Below are 5250 nucleotides of genomic sequence, written 5' to 3' on the forward strand. Positions count from 1 at the left end.
GCACAGATGGAGAGGGCGTCCCACTGGATCTGTCTTCACTGCCCCTTTTTATAGGAGCAGACCTTGTGTGACCCGAGTGACAGGAGGCATGCCCAGGCAAGGTTCAGCTCCTGGTGTACTGAGCATGTGTGGTCCATGCAGGGGTGTGCAGCTTTGGGTGTCTGTAATTGTGGGGTACAATGGTAGAGTTGCTGGTTCTGCAGGGTCTTTTGTCTTTCAAATGCTGGTTCTTGTCTCTGTTCCTGGGTGAGGTCCATGGTTCCTGGATGAATCAATGTGAGGTAATGGCCTGGTCATTACAGGCCATTCAGTAGAGGCCTGCTACCATTGTATTTTATTCATTCCCAATCACTGTCATTCATCTGGGAACCAATTTACATGGCAGGGGTACATGAATTATACAGTTGCAACACAGGGGCTGCCCAGGCAGAGGACACAAGATGGAGGCTTGACATAAACTTGAAATGACTTACGCTAACTTACATATATAGGCCTAAAACAGCAATCACACAATATAAAAGCAGTACAAACATAATAATTACCACTTATAAAACAGTGGGTATTGATATTAAAATAGCAGGGAACTTATTTGCAAAGAGGGGAGAGAAAAATAAAACTTACTACCTAAAATAAAATGTTAAAGCTTGCCCTACATCTTAGCTTACTTATACTTACCTATAGGGAATAGAGAGGGAGAGAAAAAGTCAGACATGGTTGCGGAAGGGGAGGGAATACATTTTAAAATAAATAAAAAAAAGAAAAACTGGGGGTTTTGCTACAGAAGTACTAAACGATGGCATAGTAACAACACCATTGTATGGCCACCTGTAAACATGCCCAGTCAATATCAAAAGACAACTTCACAAAGACTTCAATATCAGAAGACAACTTTACAACTTCAAAATAACAATTAAAAATGCCCCCCTCATCCCCTTTTTATGTTTCAGAAAATATCAAGTAGTTCTGTCCCTGTCTTTTGCTGAAAGACTCTCTGGGGCAGTGTGATACAGCAGGAGTCTTCTTAGCCTTCATTTCACAGGCAAGATGTAATCTTTCAAGAAGAGCAAGCTTCTCCACCCTCAACATTTCTGTGAGGAATTTAAGCCAACTAGTAAAAATATAAAATGAAAGGACAGGATTCTCCTCCACCTGAGTACAAATCCCCCTTCATCAGTGGAATCACTACTGATTTACATCATCCTGAGGCACCCCATATCAGGCTAAGAGAAATGTTAAACCATCTGACTAAGTAACTTTCCAGGTTTCAGTTTGGTCTCCTGGGGTGTCATGATCTTACCTATTTTGCAATCCCCCAGGCAAAGTCAGGACTTAACATTTCTAACTAATGAATGGAGCAGGGTAAAAAAAAAGGGGGGGGGGGGATGGCAGCTTCTGAGCTTGTCTTTATAATCCTAAAGGAGGAAGAAAAAACATGCCACATGGTGTTCCCCCTTGCATTTTACCTTGCAGTGCTATCAGAGTTGAGCTGACAAAGGTTTCTATGGGGTGGGACAGTCCCTGTTCCATGACTCTTAATTTTGCACCCTCCAGGAAGCATCTTCAGCCAGATAAAGATTTTGAAAAAAGAAGCAGGATGCAGTGAGCTGCATCACACCTTGTTGTCTCTCCAGCTTCCACACCGAGCTAACAGCGTGCAATCCAATCCAGCCTCCCACAACTCAACCCTTCACATCTCATTGTCTTGCCAAGATGATCTGAAAAGCCTGGAGGCCCCAGCACAGCCTTGTTTTTATTTTTAGTCTCAGGTAAGTTCACTTTCATCAGAGCAAATCCAACAAACACAATGAGACTTCATGACATTGCCAGTCAGCTTATTATGTCAATCAGCATTACCCTTTCCATTCAGCTCAGTGCTTGCACTCACAGCAAGAAATGGTGCCAGTGATGGTCAGCTGGGGTTCAGTTCTAAAATTTGCCACTGCTATGTTGCCTTAATCATACCAAAATCTCAGAAAATGCAACACCATTCAGCAAGATACATTCCCCTTGCCCAGCCAGGTACATTTTTAAATGTCTGCTGCTGGACAGAAATGTAATACTATAAAAAACCCAACATGTTGATGTCCAATATTTATTCCCCATCAATGATTTCTGTATCAAATGTATTCCATTTACAGTTCAAACCACCATTCTTGTAACTGCCACATGCCCCCTATTCAAACTGATCTCTGAAAAAAATCAAGCTGCAGCTCCACCTCTCTGGAAATGTACAGTGCTGGAAACAAAAAAGATTCTGGAATGAGAACTTTAGCCGGCAATCAGGTTGAGGATACAAAAGAAGAATAGAAAACAGCTTCTTCTGTAGGAATGATACTGGCTCTGAAATGCTGACTACTAAATATTTACTTTATTTTTACAGATGTGCATTAATAAAAAATGATTCAGGAGTCTAGAGCCAAGATAAATGAAAACAGCTTAAAGTCCATCTTCTGACAGCCAACCGTGGACACCTGAATTAGTGGCCTGATTTCAGGACTGATGAATATTCTGATGGGGGTCTTTGGGCAATCCACACTTTGAAAACAGTGTGTTCAGGCCCTGATTTAGCAAAGTACAAGATTCAACAAGCTAGAGGTCCCACTGAAGTCAGCAGAATTGCTCTTGCACTTAAAATGGGGTGCATGCTTGAATAACTGAAGTGCCTGTCCTAGTCAGGTTGATTCTGAAAATCTTGCTTTAGATATGTATCCAAAGTTTGAAAGAAGTGACCGAAGTTTCCTGGGTGACGTGAGAAATAGTCCTTCATGTCCAAAAGCTTGTCCGACAGCTCTCCTAACTATATAGCTGGTCCAATAAAAGATGGCAAAAAAATCCTTATCTCTCTATCCAACCTCCAGATGTTCTGACCCTCTCACTCCATGACTGTCTAGTCTTTCGCTGTCTTCACATACCAACCCTTCGATCCACATGCTCATACAGACACATGCCAACTGCTGAATCCCACTTCTACATCAGTGAAAGGGAGGATGCTCTTAAAATGGAGCCATTGCACAAGTTTTCTCTGCTCTAAGTGAGATGACTCTATAGCAGAAATTGTTTAAGCACACACAGGGATCCTGCTTTGTCAGAATGTCAAGCAGCTCTCTTAAGGTTCTGACAGCTGTCTAGTTCATGTAAACTAATCTTTATACTCCACATATCTTCCAGTTCAGAGTATTCCTGAAAGGTGTAGAATAAACTTCTACATCCCTTGTGGCATGTCTGCTTTCACTACTGGACTGGAGATTACCTAGTTTTAGGATTTCACTGTACTCTCTCTTCCTTCAAGCAGATTTCTACCACCAGGCACCTCTCAGAAATTCAGCTACATTCAGGAAGTAAGGCAGGATAAATTATGACCTCACTAATTATTTACTCTGCTTAAATAACAGTGTAGCCTTCACACCCAAAGCAGTATGATACCTCCATGCCCCTGCTATTCTCTGCAAGTTAACAGTTGCGGAGCAGGAGCAGAGGGAGCAGGGTGCATGTGTGCCACACATGTACCCAACTTACCTCAGCGGCGAAGGCAGCAGCTGAGGAGGAGACAGTGGTGGGGGCAGCAACAGCTGGCTTCCCCCTAAGTTAAGTGGGGCAGAGGGTACAGTGCAGCTGAGGCGGATCTGGAGGGGAAGCCCTCCGGAGCCCTCTTAGTTCGCCCAACAGGGAGCTGCACGTGAGCAGTGCGCGCGAACAGTGTGCGCAAACAGGCACACTCTGTAAGGGCGTGCTGGCATTTGTGCCGGCATTCATGAAAGGCAGGCGTGAGGTAGCTGCCCAGAGCGGCACCTCCAGTGAGCAAAAGCTGCAGGCGCAACTCTGCAGACATGGTGCAGATGCGGAGCACAGCTGCCAGGGGCCCTGCCTGGGCGCTGCTGCCTGCCATGGGCTCTTCTGAGGCCTCCACCCAGACAGAGCTCATGGCGGGGCTGGTGGCCCTTTGCCCGCTTGTCTGTGGGGGGGGCTCGGTGGTCCCCTTGCCTGTCCCTCCTGTGCATGACTTAGGGCCCTGGAGGAGCAGGTGAGAGAGCTGCAGGCTGAGGTGAGCAGGCTGAGGGAGATCAGGGATGCAGAAGAAGAAATTGATGCCTATTTCTGTTCTCTGCAGGCCCAGTCACCCACTGTACAGCCCCCACAAGACACGCATCCAACGCAGGAGTGGCAGAAGGTGTCCAAATCCAGAGCTGCTAGGCCTAGAGTGGTGGAAGCTCCCCAGGTTCACCTGGGGAACACGTTCGATGCCTTGGCAGCTGTGATGGATAAAGACAAAGAAATTGGCTCCGGTGGTGATGATGCCACTCCCCACATGACAAAGAATGGGCAGAGAACAAACACCAGCAGGAAGAAACGCCGGGTCCTCATCTTCGGAGACTCCATCCTACGAGGACTGGAAGGTCCTATCTGCCAGCCTGACCCCATGATGTTAGAGGTCTGCTTCATGCCTGGGGCTCAGGTTAGGGACATCACAGAGAGGATCCTGGCCTACATCCAACCTGCAGACCAGTACCCCATGGTTGTCATCCACGTGGGGACGAATGATGTGGCCAGGGGCAACCCTGACCACATTATGAAGGATTTCAAGACTCTGGGGGACAAATTTAAGGAGACGGGGGTGCAGGTGGTATTCTCTCTTCTTCTGGTAAGTAGGCAGGGACAGCAACACAGGGCCTGTATTGGCGAGATCAACCGGCGCTTATGCAGTTGGTGCCGCCAGGCAGGCCTTGGGTTCCTAGATAATGACCCATGCTTTCGGGCTGGGGACTTGCTGGGGTGGGATGGGCTTCACCTCTCTCCTAAAGGCAAGTGTGTCTTCTCTTCCTGGTTGGCTGATCTCGTACGGCAAGCTTTAAACTAGCCTCGCTGGGGGAGGGGGCCACAGGAAGACAAGGAAACATCACCCAAGAAAGACAGGTGATAAATGCAAGGAGTGCCCAGGTAAGAAACAGGGGTCCGGACAGTCTCCCAAATAGGGGGGTGGCACACGCAGCTAAGCAAGGCCTTAAATGCCTATATACCAATGCTCGTATTATGGGGAATAAACAGGAGAAACTTGCCCTCAGAATAGCCAGTTCAGACTCAGACATAATAGGGCTTACAGAAATGTGGTGGGATTCATCCCATGACTGGGCAGTTAGCATTAGGGGCTATAGGCTTTACAGGCAGGATAGAGAAGGAAGAAAAGGTGGGGGTGTGGCATGCTATGTCAAGGAGCAATACACATCCTCTGCCAGCAGAATGGGGTCAGAGGAG

The sequence above is a fragment of the Gavialis gangeticus genome, unplaced genomic scaffold (genome assembly GCF_001723915.1).
Source record: "Gavialis gangeticus isolate Ggan-Ray unplaced genomic scaffold, GavGan_comp1, whole genome shotgun sequence".
NCBI lineage: Eukaryota > Metazoa > Chordata > Crocodylia > Gavialidae > Gavialis > Gavialis gangeticus.